General features: G+C 45.8%; 1 long non-coding RNA gene across 1 annotated transcript in view; it reads right to left on the minus strand.

Moving 5' to 3' along the window:
* Window positions 1-16,787, minus strand: part of LOC144824912 (uncharacterized) — a 97,819-nt gene extending 81,032 nt beyond the window's left edge. Inside the window, exon 1 of the long non-coding RNA XR_013609175.1 lies at window positions 16,566-16,787. This is a non-coding gene — a long non-coding RNA (uncharacterized LOC144824912). The remainder of the gene's footprint in view (window positions 1-16,565) is intronic.
* Window positions 16,788-17,409: the final 622 nt, after the last annotated feature.

Consider the following 17,409-nt stretch of genomic DNA (forward strand, 5'->3'; position numbering starts at 1 on the left):
AAAACCTAGAATTAATTCGATTGACTTGAAGCTATCTCCCCCTTTAAACAACAAAGGAAAAAACACCATAAAGGTGATGTTAACCATAATCATTAACATGTTTTAGATACACAAGAAGTAGGACATGATGTTCCTAGTCTAAGTCACCTATTTTGCCAACCTAGCGGTGCCGGGACAGGCCGCCAGTGGTTCGGCGGTCCCGCACCGCCAATTAGGATGTGACCGTCACCCCAGCGGTCACATTCCACATCTTTGACATTTTAGCGGATGATGCTGTAAGCAACACTCGCCGCAATGCCAAAGAGGCATGTTGTGCTTTACCATGCACAATGTGACAGGCACCATGCGGTGCCTGCCACCTTGTGCATGGCAATGAAGGGGGGTACCATAGGTAACCCCAGTGCAGCCACTCCCCCAACTGGCCCCCACAGTCATTCTCCAGGGCGTTGTTCAACCGTGAAGTACATCCCCTGTAGGGAAATTGACCACCTCAACAGCTTTGAATTCTCACCCCTCATCTGCATCAACCATCTGAGGGGCCTGTGGTTGGTCTGAACCCAGAAGTGAGTCCAAAACAATGGTCTCAACTCCTTCAGTGCCCAGACCACAGCAAGTGCCAAACGCTCAATTGCACTCCAATTCTGTTTCTGTGGAAGTAACCTCCTACTGATGAAGGCTACAGGTTGGTCTAGGCCCTCCTCATTTATCTGTGAAAGAACAGCCTCTACACCATGCTCTGAATTTCTGTCTGCTCAATGAATTCTTTAGATAAGTTGGGCACCTAAATCACGGGTGCCGTGCACATGGCAGACTTCAGGGCATCAAAAGCCTTCTGACAGGTGTCAGTCCATTTCACTCTCTTGGGCTGCTTCTTGTAAGTCAGCTCTGTCAAGGACGCAACAATGCTGCCATACCCCTTGACAAACCTCCTGTAGTACTCTGTGAGTCATAAATAGGCTTTCACCTCTGTCTGGGTCTTGTAGGGGTTCCCAAGCCAGGATAGTATCAATCTTGGGCTGTAGTGGAGCCACCTGGCCGCTCCCAACTTGGTGTCCCAAGTACACCACTGAACCCTGCCCGATTTTGCACTTACTCGCCTTGATCATGGAGGTGGCTCTGATGTTCTTCCCAACTGTTGCTGAACACTGTGATGTCATTCAGGTAGGCGGCACTGAAATCCTCCAGTCCAGCCAACACCTGGTTCACCAACCTCTGACAGGTGGCAGGGGCATTCTTCATCCCAAAGGGCATAGCCCGAAATTGGTAGTGCCCATCTGGTGTGGAGAATGCTGACCTCTCCTTTGTCCTATCAGTTAAGGCGATCTGCCAGTACCCAGACGTTAAATCAAACGTGCTGAGGTACCGGCCAGCCCCTAACTGATCAATGAGCTCATCAGCTCTGGGGATGGGGTGCACGTCAATCCTGATGACTGAATTGAGTCCTCAGTAGTCCACACAGAACTGGAGTTCTGGCGTGGCACCCGGTGCGGCAGCCTTTGGGACCAAAACCACTGGGCTGGCCCAAGGACTGTTGGAGGACTCAATCACCCCTAATGCAAACATCTTGGAGACCTCCTCCTTGATGCAAGCTCTCGCCCTATCGTTCACTCTGTAAGTGTTGTGCTTTACAGGAGGACTGTCCCCAATATCCACATCATGGATGCACCAATAAGTGACACTAGGAGTCAGGAAGAACAGATCAGGAAACTGTCCAAACAGTTGGCGACAGTCATCCTGCTGCTCAGGGGTCATGGAGGTAGAGGTTTACACCCTCAGCTGACCCCTCTTGCTCTGTTGCAGACAGGTGGTCAGGAAGAGGCTTAGTCTCCTCTTCCATTCCATCATCTGTTGCTAGGAGCATGCCCACTTTGGACCTCTCTAAGTGGGGCTTCAGGCGGTTTATATGTAGGAAAGCGCAAGTCCACCAAGTAGGTGACATCACTCTTGTGCTCCACCACCTCAAATGGTCCGGTCCACTTATCCTGGAGCACACAAGGCTCCATGGGGGCCATGACCCACACTTTATGATCAGGCTAAAACTCGATCAGAGTGGCATTCTGATCATACCACCGTTTCATCTCTTCCTGACTGGCTTCTAGATTTGACTGAGCGAGTTGTCTGAAACACCGGGCTTGGTTTCTGAAGGTCAGGTTGTAGCTATATACATCCTGGGGAGGTTTACTGGGAAATTTCTCACAGCCTTCTTTTTCCAAACTCAGGGATCCTCTTACAGGGTGACCATACAGCAGTTCAAAGGGGCTGAACCCTAAGCACTTCCTTGGCACCGCTCTGTAAGCAAACAGAAGGCATGGCAAGAGGATGCCCCACTTATGCCTCATAGGTTTCTCAAGATCCATAATCATGCCTTTTAGTTTAGCCCATTTCCTTGGGGGTGCAAAGCGTGGTAAACGTGTAGGCTATACCACACTCCTGCCACAGGGACTTCATATACTTGGAAATGAATCTGGTACCTCGATCTGACAGCCCCTCTCTGGGGAACCCCACACAAGAGAAAATCCCGATCAACGCACGTCCCACCCCGGGGGCTGTCAAAGTCCGTAGGGGGATGGCTACCGGGTGGCATGGTCCACCAAGACCAGGATGAACCTGTTGCCCATGGCTGTCTTGGGATCCAGAGGCACCACAATGTCAATGCCCACCCTTTCAAAGGGGGTGCTGACCACAGGGAAAGGTTGGAGAGTAGCCTTGTGCTTCCTCCCACTCTTATCACTTGACTGGCAAGTCTGACAGGTCCTGCAATGAGTATCTGAACTCTTGCACATTTGGGCCAATAAAAGTGTGTGACAAGTCTTTCAAACGTCTTGTAACGCCCCAAATGTCCTGCTAAAGGTACATCATGAGAGAACCCAGTAGGAAGACTCTGAAGCGATGGGGTACCACCAGCATACGGGATGACCCAGGCTCAGCAACCATAGGCTCGCTATACAGGAGACCATTATCCCAGTAGATCCAATGTGATCCAGACTGATCACCTGCTGCCTGGTTTGTGGCCTGTTGCTGCAAACCCACAAGAGAAGGGCACTTCTTCTAATCCTCACAGAACTCTTCCCTTGAGGGTCCTCATTCCTGCTGCCAATGCGTCAGCTCAGGCAGGTCCCCCAGTTCAGCTCCCTGTTCCCCTGTAGGTTCCAGGGCATCCCCTCAAGGTCTGCCTCTTCCTAGACCATTAGAATTTCAGGGGCTGGTTTCCCATGCCCCCTGCCTCTTCTCTTTAAGGTAGGCACCTGGGCCTCTCTTTCAAGCTCCAGGTCCTCTTGAACACCCTTACTGGCTGCCATGGACTGAGTGGTCACACACAACCACTCAGGCAGACCCAACATCTCTAGATAAGCCCTTTGCTCCACCTTAGCCAAAGGGGAGCTTTCCAAATCACTGTCTAGCAGACAGTCAACAGGCATGGCTGGCCTCACAGCTACTTGAAAGGTACCTGAGACCCCCCCCCCCCCCCCACTCAAAGGGAACCTGGCCACATTACAGTGGCTCTCTGAGTTGTTAGTGGCAACTACAGGGTAAATGCATGGGGGATCACCTGCTCTTCAGATACCAGCCAACATCTGACGCCTGTCACACTGGCTCCGGTGACTCTCAGAGCCTCCACCCTTTGGACATTGATGGTCACCCACTGCCTGTATTTTGTAGTGTTATCAGGCAGCTGTGTTCTAGGGACCATCTCACTGTCTCCTAAACAGACTTGGGACATCTTGGCAGAACCCCACCCACCTTGGGCACCCATCTCCTCTCCCAGGGCTACACTTGCCATCTTCCGGGGGGTGCACCAGAGGGTGCTGTATTCGCTTTCATGGGACACTTAGGATTCCAGAAGCAGTGACCCACTTGACCACAATTATAACATTTCCTGGGCCCCTTCTGAACAGGCTTATCTGTTAGGCCCCTGACTTCTTCTCAGTGGGAGGCTGGGAACCCTTCCCCTGGGGATTACTTTGGGGCCCTTTCTGGAACTCCCTCTTTATACCCTTGTCTCCCTCACTATTCTGCTGGGGACCCTGCCCATCTTTGGTGAAGTCTCCCACATGACCCTTGTGGACCAGGGTCCTAACCCAGCAGTCCGCCTCCTTTGCAAGCTTCCTTGGGATAGTCAGCTTACTATCAGTAAGGTGCCTGCGTAGCTCTGGAAAACAATTACTAGACAAGTGCTTCCAAACAATCAAATCATAGAACACTTCAAAATAATTCACTTTGCTACCCTTCACCCAACCATCCATATTCCACCCAAGTACTTGACTCCAGTTTCTTACAATTCCTAAACCTTTGTCTATAAAGCTCCGGGGGCAACCCATACCTGGTCATTAATGCTTCCTTCATATGGACATAGGACGTCTGCTCCTCAGAGGGCAAGTCTAACAAGGTATCCTGCCCATCACTGAGAAACCCCCCCTACAACCCCGCTCCCCAATCCTTCTCAGGGACCTGGTGGTAGGTCATATCTACTTCATAGGCCTTAAACCATTGCCCAATATCTTCATGTTTATGGAACTCCTTAATGACATCTTTGGGAAAAAACACTAACATTTCAGCAGGCGTGGATGGTGTGCTGCCACCAGAGGGACTAGTCTCTAAACTTTTTGCTTTCAGATCCCACTCCCTCAACCCTCTCTCTTGCTCTAAAAGCATCTTTTTCTCTTCTAGGGCTACATTTTCTCTCTGAAATGCCAACTCCTTATCCTCCCTCCCAGCTTGAGCTTTTTGAGCTCCAATGCATGCATCCAGGTTCTCTCCCTGTCCTCCAGCTCTTCTGGAGACAGGCCCTTAAAAGAAACACTGCTGCCCGCCCTGGAAGGTGCTTACTCCCCAGTCATACCCAATGGCCCCTCCGGCTGCCCATCCACATTCAATCCCTCCATTCTAGGTTCTTCAGGGTGCTCACTGGCTTCCCTAGATTCCAACCAGGTCCTCTGCACCCTTTGGTATTCCTCTTTCTTGGTGAGACCTCTCCTGGAGATTTTGAATTGCTTAAAAACAGCTTTAAGGTGTGGCATGGTGTAGGTATCAATCCTCTCTTCTTCAAAATCTAAATCCATAAATGCAGTGGATGCTGGCTTACTCATTGTAAGTATTGGAAGTTCTCAGAAAATAGTCCCAGAAGAATTCTACCAAAATGTATGTGGTCACGTTATCGTCTGTACTCACTAGTAGTGTACACGAAAGACTGTATATGAATCATAAATGCAAGTCCAATTCCTCACCACTGACCACCAATGTTAGAGATGGGAGTCTCTAGTTGGCAATGGCTTGCACCTTTGTCCAAATAGGGACCCTTGCTTCTAGTCAGGGAAAGGGGGATACAGTCCAAAAATAACCCCTGCTCACCCCCTTGGTAGCTTGGCACAAGCAGACAGGTTTATCTCAGAGAGAGTGTGTAAAGCATTTGTGAACACATACAGTAATACAGTGAAAACACTACAAATGGGCACCACACCAGTTTAGAAAAGCAAGTAATCTTTACCAGACTAAACGACAAAAATCCACAATACAGTAATCAAAAGTAAGACTTTAAAATGGTAGAAATAGCTTAATTCAATGTAGATGAAAATGCAACACTTTACTCTCAAAGTACCTTCCATGCATCACGCAATACAAACAAAAGGGTCGCAGGGAAGGTGATGCGTTGGTTCCTTACTGTAGCGCAGGGGAGGTGATGCGTCGGTTCCTTACCAGAGAGGAGGTGATGCATCGGTTTCTTACTGTATTCATGTTACGATGCAACAAGTTGGCGCCCCTATGCGATGTGACAATATGGCGTCTTTGATGCGATGCGACAACGTGGATGCAATGCATGCACGCCTGCCAGTTGTGTGGCGAAATCAAACTTTGGGGCCGCGACAGGCCCTGCGTCACGCTTCTCCGGTGATGCGATGGCGACCTCTGTGGCGGCGGCATGCTTCTCCGGTGATGCAACACACTTTGTCTGCGATGCGACGGTGAACAGCTACGGCGGCGGCACGCTTCTTTGGGGATGTGACGGCAACTGCTGCAGCAGCAACATGCTTCTCCTCATTGTGTCACGCTTCCCGCTCCCAGCGACACGCAATCTCTCAGAGGGCCCAAGCAACCGCAGGCACCTCACTGCAGGTAGAATTTCCCAGCAAGGGAATTCAGGGTGAGTTGATGGTGAAGTCTTTGTGTCCCTGAGACTTCAGAACAGGAGGCAAGCTCAGCTTCAAGCCCTTGGAGATCTTTCTCAAGATGGTGAAAGTACACACAAAGTTCCTTTTCTCCATTCTTTGGCAATAAGTAACCACTGAAGGCCAACACCAAACAGTCACCAGCGCAGGGGCAGTCTCCTCCTTCAGCTTCCTTGGTTTCTTTCCTCAGCAAAGGTTTGTCTTGATTCCCAGAAGTGATCTAAAGTTCTGGGGTCTGGGCCCCAATATTTATACTGCAAAATCCTTTGTTCTCTGAAGGCAAAGAGTGTCTGTACCAAGCCAAAACCAGTTCTGTCCTCCTTGATGCAGCTTCCTGGCAGGAGGCGGAGACAGCATTGTTTGAGAGCAGACCTGGCCCAGGTAGCTGAAAGGAAATCTCCTCCCCCTACTCTCTATTCTATGAGGGCTTTGGTTACTGAAAGGAAATCTCTGCCCACTACTCTCTATTCTTTGAGGGCTCAGGTCAGTGGAGGGAAATCTCCCTGTACTCTCTATTCAATGCAGGTCCTATTCAGCCAAGCCTCGACCCATCAGACTGCTGGAGCCAAGGCCCTCTCCATCCCCCTGTCACTCACAAACTAGACATGGAATATACAAACCCAGCAGAGACATACTGGATGGTAAGGCAAGAAAATACCTACTTTCTAAAAGTGGTATTTTCAAACACAGAATGTAAAAATCACACTTACTAAAACATGTATTTTAACAATCTGAGTTCAGGCATACTACACTCAAATTTCTTCCTTGTTCCCTGGATCGGTTAGGATTATAAGATGTTATAATCAAACTGCCCAGTCTGGCCTACGGAACAGGTAGCCTTGCAATAGTGAAAAACGAAATTGGCTGTAATTCACAATCAAGACATGCCACACACATCAGGTAATGTCCCACCTTTTACATACAATGCACCCTGCCCATTGGGGGTACCTTGGGCCTTCCTTAGGTGTGACTAACATCTAGAAAAGGGAAGGTTTAGGTACTGGCAAGTGTGTGCATTTGCCAAGTCGACATGGCAGTCCCAGACTGCACACAGGCTCTGCAATGGCAGGCCTGAGTCATATTTTACAACTTGCATCTGTGGGTGGTACAACCAGTGCTGCAATCCCACCAGCAGCATTTGATTTACAGGCCCTGGGCACACATGGTGCAAGTAAATCAAATAGCCAATCATGGAATCACTAATCCATTACAACAATTTACAACAGGGAGCACTTGCACTTTGGCACTGAATAGCAGTGAAAAAGTGCCCTAAGCATCTAGACTAGCAAACACATAGCAAAAACACAGGAGGCAACAGCAAAAAAGGGAATAAAGACCCACGCCAATGGTGCCAGGTCTAACAGCACCAGTAAGACCGCTTTCAGAGTCAAGAATGGCAGAGAACAGCTGTGTAGTGCCTTGAAGGGGCAACACATGAGAAATATGAGGACCAGATTGAGGTCTCACTGGGGCACTCACAATAAGAGTAGGGGCAAACCTTCCAGAAAACGAATCAGGTGACTTGGGCAGGGAGGGCTACTTCAGCAGCTGCAGGAAAATAGAAATAGCAAAGTGATCCTTAACAGTGCCTAAGGCAAGGCCTTGCTAGGCTAAATACAAAGCAAACAGCAGCACCTCCAAAAACATGGCAGATAGGGGGTCCACATGGCGTGAAAAACAGCATGTTTTCATAAAAAACAAAGGTGGAGACAGAGAACAAACCCAAACCATGGAAGGGGACAGTTCATGAGAAATCACCATCCACAAGAATACTTAAAAAGGAGGAGCCAGAAATGTTGGTGCTAAATAAAGCTTAAAATTATAAATCTGTCTAGTAGAGAGCTCAGCAAAGCGGAACGGGATGTCTTAGGTAAGGGCTTCAATTTTGCATCAACCACTAACATGAAAAAGTTTGAGTGAGAAAAAGACTTAAAATCTTCCTTTAGAAAAATCAGATTAAATAGATATTTTGAGGACCGCCAACCACAACCAGTTGAGAACAACTCTGGGTTAAAACCAAAATCCACTTTTACACCTTCTGTTACTCAAGTCAGCAAAAATGTTGAAATCTTTGAGAAAGCAGTGGAAATTAATATTCACAAAATTCCGGATGAACCTGGTTTTCAACACCATAATCGAGCTAAAGAACAAACAGATAGATTCATCAAAGTCCCGTTTTGCGAGTCTGTAATAGCGATTATTAAGGGGTCGCTATTACAGACTCGCAAAACGGGATTCATGTACAAATCGCAATTTATTTTGCGATTCCTACAGCTTCCTTATTTGCGATTAGCTAATTGCTAATCGCAAATAAGGAATAACTCCCAATTAATTCCTATGGGCCTAAAGGCCCATAGGAATGAATGGGAAGACATATCAATGTGCGATTCGCTATTAGCGATTCGCATTTTGAGTTTGCGATTTCAAGAGTGCAGGGGTGTCCAAAGGACACACTGTTGCACCCCTGAAATGATATTGGACGCTGGTGTTACGCACACACATGTCCCAAGGACATGTGTGTGTGTAACATACAACCTAGAAAAATGCACTTAAGTGCATTTTTCTAAGTTTCCGCTATTTACCACGAGGTTTGACTTCGCGGTAAATAGCGGCCCGAAATTGCGAATTCGCAACTTTTAAATGTTTCATGAATTGCATTTAAGGAATCTCAAAAAGAAATTCCTTAAATGCAATTCCTCGCAAAATTGTGAATTCTATAATAGCGATTTTTGCATTTGGGATGATTAATCCCAAATGCAAAAATTGCGCTCGCAAAGGGCCAGATTCTCAGAATCTGGCCCTTTGCGAGCCGATTTTACGTTGATGAATCTGGCCGAAAGAGAAGCCATTTACTAGTTACAGCAAAATTATAGCATTACAATAAAGCCCTCTGAGAAGGGCGGGGCAGTAGTGGTCCTCGACACAGTTGACTACAAAGACCGAGTCATGAGACTCCTTTTTGTGGAGAAGCATTATCTCAAGATACATGCTTGCTCTTAAAAAAGAAGTGTTTGAACTCCTGGAGACAGCTAACAATAATAATTGGATTTGTGAGGAGGAGTTTGGGTTTTTGAAAAATAATAATCCCATAACCCCAGCGTTCTATGGATTTCCAAAAATCCATAAAGACACAAGTGACCCCCCCTCCCCTTAGGCCCATGGTGAGTTGCTTGCATTCCTTAATGGAGCCTTCAAGCACATATGTCAACTGCTTCTTGAAACATCTAGTAACAAACAGAAATCTTATATCAGGGACACTGCACATTTAATTTCTATCCTAGAAGGGACAAGTTTGAATGAAGTCACACAAATTCTTATGACTCTCGATATTGAGGCTTTATAAAAAATATTCCACAAGACAACACCATTGAGGTTATTAGGAATATTTTAGAAAATTACGATGTACAAGAAGCCAATAAACAATTCATTGTACAATGTGTCTCCATGATACTTAAGAACAAAACTTTCTTCTTTAAAGATTAATTATTTCTCCAGCTGAAGGGGAATAGTATGGGAGCCACCTGTGCTCCGAGTGTGGCCTGCTTATACGTAGGGGACTTAAAGAAAAACACAGTTATAATGAGATGGCTACTTTCTCAGAAAACATTGTGGTGGCACCATTTCAATGATGGAATTGTATTTATCTGGGAAGGTTCAAATGAACATTTGGAAGAGTTTTTGGAATGACTAAACCTGGGGGATGCAAACCTCAAGTTCACGGCCCATAAAAGTAAAAATAAAGTTGAGTTTCTGGCTGTTTCCATTAAAAATGTAGGAGGAACATCTAGAGGTAGAACTGAATACAAAACCTACAGACAAAAACGCACTCCTGCATTTTCCAAGTTTTAACCCTAAGTCCCAGAGGGACAATATTCTATTTGGTCAATTCCATCGGTTACGAAGGAATTGTTTCCCACTTGATGATTTTTATAAACATTCAGACACGCTTAAGAAAGAAATGAAAGATAGAGGCTACCCGAAAAAACGATTAAACACTCGTTCAAAAGTGCCCATTTTTATAACAGGAACAGCATATTTAATATATCTGAAAAACCCAATCACAGGAATAAGATAGCATTTGTGAGACAATTCTCTGGAGTGGGCAATCAGATAAAACATTTAATAAATAAACACTGGAAAATGTTAATGACAATGAGGGGATGAAGTTAGAAAAAATGCTGTTTGCCTTTAGATGATGTATGCAATTACCTGGTACATACATACAGAGAGCCTAAATTTGAACAACAGACAACTTTACATATGACCAGGGCCAGAGGAAATCACAGACGTGGCAATTGCACTACTTGTGACCAATGCCTACTGGATAAAATGATTGAACGCAATGGGGTCAAAGTGTCGGCCAGGAGTCTAAATAACTGTCAAAGCAGTAATGTTGTACAGCTCCTACTATGCCCAAGTGGGTTGGGTTGTTTAGGGAACACGGGTAGAGAAGTGAGGTTATACCTGTTAGAACATAAAGCAGCCCTATAGACATCTAAACCCAATGACCCATTAGTGGAATACTTTATGAAAGAAAAATATTGATATACAGATTTCCACTGGTTCATTTTAGAGTAGATCATAGGTAATAGGAGAGAGGGCTGCTTGAACAATAGTATATCTCAATATTTATTATTGTAAGGAATGGGCTAAACTCCACGGAGGACTGGATTAAATGTACTAATTAATATAAAAGAAAATAGAGGAGCAATACACTGATTTTAATCAGGGTTAACCATGGTGCCGGGGGTATGTAATGCCCCCAAGGATGCAGCATGTCTGGGATCCACACTGTGAGCTAATTAGAGAACAGGGAATATAGGATTACATGCATGAATTTACCATTAGTTATAATACCCCCGTTGAACTCTGTTGGGTGGAAAAGGTACAAAACTGGGCACGTCATTTGTACATACCCCCGTTTTGATATATAAGTGGGGAATACGGGTATGTCTAATAACCTACCGTTAGCTGTACGTCATGGCCCTAACATGGTACAAGCAAGGCTTTATTACGAACCTCGGGGTAAACAGTTTTAACCCATTTGAGTTTTACAGTAGAGTAACATGATGAGAAAGAGGAGGTTAAACCATGCAGTGATACTTATTTACTAATAATTATGATGTTTAACTATGCCAGGATATAAGAATGTGCATACATTAAAATAACGCGACATGTGCCTCTGAATAGTGATGCACATTGAGGCACGTACAGCCATATGTCATTACGATGCACCAGAACAATACTTTCAAATTGAGGGGGGCTGGTTAAATAACGATTTAGAATCCTGTCATTGAGTGCAGAGTGAAAAGCCAGACACAAACTGATAAACTAACCCGCTTGGTAGGATATGGGCCCCATTGAAGTTTTGGTTGTTGCATTTGAAGCGTTGGACCAATGAGGTGGAAACAGACACGGAATAAACATGCTGGCTCTCTCAGTGGGTTAAAATAATGATTAACATTTGCGAAAGCATCGGGGGGTTGTGCAATAAGTGCCCGGTGCTGGTTGGATGTAAAGGGCTTATAGCCAAGGTTTAAGGCACAATTTCATCTAGATCCTAAGAAGACATGTCAACATTGCTTTAACAATGTCATTTTATATGTTTGATAACTAGTATATGGTGAACCAAAGACCCAGTAACTTAACCAAACGGATGTGATAATATTTTTGGAAAGTACGTTGCTATACTAAGGGCCTCATTACGATGTCAGTCAGAAAGCATTACGACCAACTCCTTGTTGGATCCGTTTCCGACAGACTCGTGGTCAGAGAGTCTAACCGACCGACTATGAAGGTTCCTAACACCTTTCAGAAACTCTCCCATTGACTTCAATGGGAGCCTGTGTTCCGACCAACAACCTAGGCTCCCATTGAAAAAAGGGGTGGTTGCAAAAACCTTGCTCCCTGTCGGAGGGTTCCAATGGTGCTGCCAACACTGTGCATGGTTTTAAAGCGGGTCACTTGGGTACCACCACAGACCCCAACCGGAGCCCTCAAGGTCATAGGGGGCTTGCTAGGGGCTCCCAAAGTCAGTTTCTGACAGCCGTTTTGTGTCAGACAGTCCTAGTGGAAAGGCTGTCAGGATCCGACATCATAATCGGTCGGTCAGAAACACTGTCCATTGAGCTGTGCGAATCAGCTCCAACTGACTAGCATTCTCCAAATGCTGATTGGAACAGATTCAAAATTATGAATGGTTGTCTTCCATCATAATCGGTCAGTCAGAAATATTTCCAAGTTGGTAGGAAACATGGGCTCCGACCCGGGTTAGGAAAATCTGAATGCCATTCGGAGCCTTTCCAACCGTCATTGTAATGAGGCCCTATATCAAGAAAGGTACAGTCTCTACAGAGATGGAGAACTATGCATAAAAGATGGGAAATTATATATCCCCCATAGTGCAGTATACCACATCAGGCTAAAAGTATTTTTTTTGTGTAGATGAGTGTGTACCAAACCATATTTGCCCATTTTAACACATAAGTTCAGTAAGAGTAAATGGGTAAATCCTCTGATACAACCTTGCTGCAGGCATTGGAAAACTGAAAGCCTGTGGAAAGTCATGGACTTACCGGCACAGAGAAGGGTTAGTCTACCCTTGTCAGGAACTATAAACCATTATAGTCCCTACCCGTGCAGGTGGACATTCTTTTGAGTACATAATGTAGCATACCTTAAGCAGTTGAGTATTATGATTACAAGGGGTTGGTGGACAAACTGCAGTACGCACTGCACTTCGCCACTTGCGGAACTTCACAGAGTTTTTTTGTAACTTCGTGGTGTTCCGCGTAGCAAAACTCCACAAACTACACCCAGGCCTAGTCTCATGTGAATAAAAAATAGCAAGTGTGTTACAAATTGTACACACTGCCCGAAATGTGATTAGCCACTCTTACACCTGCTGCTGTTGTCAAGTACCTTCCGAATCTGCAGACATGTTATTTAATCAATTAAGTAAACGCCGACTAGCCAAGCATATGATCAGTTGTCCTAGTAACAGTGTCTGGAAATCCACAATAGTAAAGAGACGCTTCACCCTGTGGTGAAAACTTTACTCCATGAGCAGTGGGAGAACTGCGCCAAATCCAAGTGTTGGACAAATCTTGCTCTAGGGGTTCGCTTTTCTATCACTTTTCAAAACTGTGCCTTGCGAGTGCTGTTCATCACAAATAAAGTTACAAGGCCAGAATTATCAAATACTTTTTCCGGTTTGTCTCAGGGCTCAAGCCGTATAGAAACTGTGCCCATGGGCAGGGTAGCTTGGTCAGTAAGTGAGATTGGTGCGGGAGGTTGGGCTGGGGGGGAGAGGGTAAGCTTCAGATTTCCCAACAGTCACACTGGCACATGATGTTAAAATACATTATACGACAGGCGGGGTGCACAAGATGGGCTTCAGTGTCAGCGGAAAGGCAGAGGAATGCGAATTGATAGGGGTACTAAGTGAGAGAAAGCACATTATTTTGTGGAATGACCAACATTTTGGAAGTATTTCTCAATGGAGAGAGTGTGTGCACGTTTTTCTCTGTGTGTTTAAGAATTCCTAGCACAATCCAATAGACACTGCACCATACCAAACTGAAAGCAGCTGTACCCAGCTATTTATCACAAAATATTTGTTATTAGGGGGGTTTAACACCCCAAAACACCCCCCCACACCCTTGAGCTACACCTCCACCAATGGGATGGGGGCTCATTGTAGCCATACAAGAAGGAAACCTGTTCATTCAAATAAATGAACAATATATGAATCAGACAGTATATGCATATCGCAGCACATTACAGCTCTTACCTTCAGGGTGACATTCATTTTCAAGGCTGTGTGGATTAAAACAATGCTCAAGGAAAAGAAGAGCCTGCATATTTGACAACTGACAAGAAAGATAACCAAAATATCGAAGGGCTAGAAAATCACCTCCTTGTTTGAACTGACCATTTTAAATTGGAAAATCCCAAGGCCATGGAAAGGGCTCGTTTCAGACCTTTTGGGCCTACAAGGAACTGACACATCTAAATAGATTCAGCAGTTACCTTGCACCAATGCCAAATGTCCTTGCGTCACTATGGATACGCTGTATTTACAATACAGTGCTACATGGCGCATGGATTAACAGATGTGTCAGAAATTTTGATGCATCTGTTGGCACAAAAGTGACACATTGATGGAGTTGCTCATGAAAGTGACACAACTCCAGCACTGCGCCGCAACAGATAGGTGAGTCTAATTCAAAAAGCCCTGCATCATTCCTTACGCCTGGTCTCAGCAGGCGTAGGGATTTTGACACAGTGAAGGCATATAGTGATGCAGTGAAATGTTGTAAATAAACTGCGTCAGTTGTACATGGCTTTTTGCGTGGGAACTCCCCCCTGCATACATTATACTTGACACAGGTATAATGTCGCACAGGGCTTTACAAGGCGACGCATCTCCCTTGATGCGTCGTGTTGTAAATGGGGCGCAACATGATGCATTATTTACGCCGCCACTCCCTGACCCTAACAGCTACAGCGGTCACCCTCAAAGCTGGTGAGCCAGGTTCGAGTTTCGGCAGGGCGCTCAACATCCTGTTATTCTGGGTAAATCTCCTTGACACTTGTCTGGAAAGATCTCTGACACCCTTGGGTAGGGTGACCAGAATCTGGAAGCCAAAACCCGGGACATTTCACAAAAATAGAAGAAGGACCAGGACCACAACTTTTACTTCAACCAAGCGTAGAGAAGCCCAGCGCTCCTCAGCATAGAATCACAGAAGAGGTAGTGAGAACGTACATAAAATGCTATTTTTTAAAGCCAGGAGCATGCCTGTTACATTGCTTTATTATACCAGCTGATAACTATCCCAGCTTTGGAAAACATAAAAAGGCACCTCACACCGTTTTCGGTTGACCCTCTATAAAAACCGGGACATGAGCTAAATTTCCCCGAAATCTGCCGAGACAGCTGGTGAAAACAGGGACTGTCCCGACAAATCCGGGGTGCCTGGTCAAACTACCTTCGGGTCAAGTTTGCGCTATATAAAACTCCCAAAAAGAGAAATGGGAGTGTGACCAAAATATGCTTTTTGCCATCAGTCCTTCGGGATTGTTTTCTGTCCTTTTTTGTTAAAACATAAAGTTTCACATTAACATTTCATTTGAACGGGCGTGAAACTGTTCATGCTAGTTATATGCATTTCATGGGTCCATCGCTCTGCTGAGCCCCAGCCTACATTTGTTATTATTTGTCCCATTATTATCTTTAACATCAGGGGCGTAGCTAGAGCTTGTGGCACCCGGGGCTATCCCTCAGATTGCCGCCCCTTGGGGGTGGTGTATTTTATTAAACTCAAATCAACAGTTTAAATAAACAGACTCTTATTAGACTAACCTAAATATTGAAAAACGTGTTCACAACACTGAATCCATAAATAAGTAAATACTATAGCAATACGGCGTGCAGTACCTACCAGAAGCAAAGAGTTGTTCAAGTTGTCTCATTGGCTGTATCCATAGCTGCCAAGGTTTCAAATTGCTATGTGTGACATTTTCATTACTTCAGTGTAATTATGAGTGACATTTCAATGACTATGAGTGACTCTTGCAAGCAGAAAATCAAGCAATGAAGACGAGGGAAACCTATAAATATCAGAAATTTGACCTATTTGAGCAACGAGAAACTATAAGATCTTAAAACTGCTGCAAATGCCTGAGTTGGCTGACTCATAATTGTAACGAAATTATCAAAATATCACACATAGCGATCTAAAAGATTGGCAGATGTGAAAGGGGGCGGGCATCACTTCACATGACATAGCATTGAAGACCGTGCCCATACTTCTGTTCTTGACACCGAGTTTTCTTTACTTACATATTTCATAAAAGTCATCACTTGGAGTGGGATGAACTGAGTTAGTAAAGCTGCTACTTACAGCAGGCTCCACCTTATTCACAAGCGAATGCTGTTAGCAGGAAAGTAAGACTTGTGAAGTTATTACTATCAGCCTCAGATGTCACCAGTAGAAAAAAATAAAGAGCCTACATCTACAAAGCAGGTCACATGGCTCTGCTAAGAGTTAACACCAAATAGAGACTTGCCTTTAGAGTACAGAACCATAGGACTCTTTAACAGGATGTGAGAGGCCCTAACAGAGAGCTCAGCTGCCTCGTACGGATATGAATTAAATAGCTGATGGGCGGACTCCGGCCACCGAAGTCAGCAGGAGAGGCTGTGTGAGACATATAGCGGTCACAGGCAGGCTGTATGGTTTCAAAATGTCATACCAGTAAAGTGAGCAGTCCTGGGGACCGGCGGCGCACCAGCGCAGCTACACAATTAACTTACTTTCACAAGTTAAAAAACTAAGAGAACTGCATGTGTAGCAAAGAGAAACCGTTTGTCATTTTTAAGACAGACTGACTTACAGCATATCTTCTCGCCCGCACTATCAAGACACTCAGTCCACCTTCATGCGTGCTCTCTAATCTGCTCTTGCGCTGTCTGAGCGCGAGTTCAGTCCGCACCACCGGTCGTGGCACAGCACCCCGCTGAGCGCCCGCCTAGTGATGCTGCCGTCCACTCCACTAGTAAATATGCGCAGGCAATGGCAGCGCAGTGAGTATAATGCCACAGGACGCGCACAGCATGTCCACTCACTCAGTCGGGTCCCGCGGCCTCTTGAATATCCGACCTCACGTCCTTCCAGACTAGGACGTGACGTCACAGCCACGACGTAACCACTGCCCAGGTCTCCGTACTATTGGGCAGTTGAGTCAGTGACGTTACATCCACGTCGGGGGGCGGGAATTTCAATGAATGGAGCCAGCAGGGGTAAAACAAGTATACATTGAGGCATTAAGTGTGAAGCAGGTCAGATCACCTTCCTCACTTCACAGAGGCCGCCGCGGCCGTAACGGGCCTCAGCCTCCAGTCCAGTGCCAGCCCGCACGGCCGCGGCCGCGGCCGCGGCCGCCGCAAAAAAGGTGCCGCCTGGGGCGGACCGCCCCCCCCCCCACTCCCCTAGCTACGTGCAACGTGCGACCTGATGTGCTCAACTCTCATTTGACTTCCGCATGATATTCATTCATTTCATGTGCCTTAAATGTAAAAGCAGGTTTCTGTGATTAATCCTGGACTTTCTTTCAGTAGCTTGAATCAATCAACTACCTTCTGTCAGAAAAAATGAGACCACTTCACAAAGGTAAACTTGAAGTCTATAGGCCCAATTCACAAAGGGCCTCTGCACTTGTGGCGGAGGCCCCGCATTCA

The sequence above is a fragment of the Lissotriton helveticus genome, chromosome 3_1 (genome assembly GCF_964261635.1).
Source record: "Lissotriton helveticus chromosome 3_1, aLisHel1.1, whole genome shotgun sequence".
NCBI classification, from domain to species: domain Eukaryota; kingdom Metazoa; phylum Chordata; class Amphibia; order Caudata; family Salamandridae; genus Lissotriton; species Lissotriton helveticus.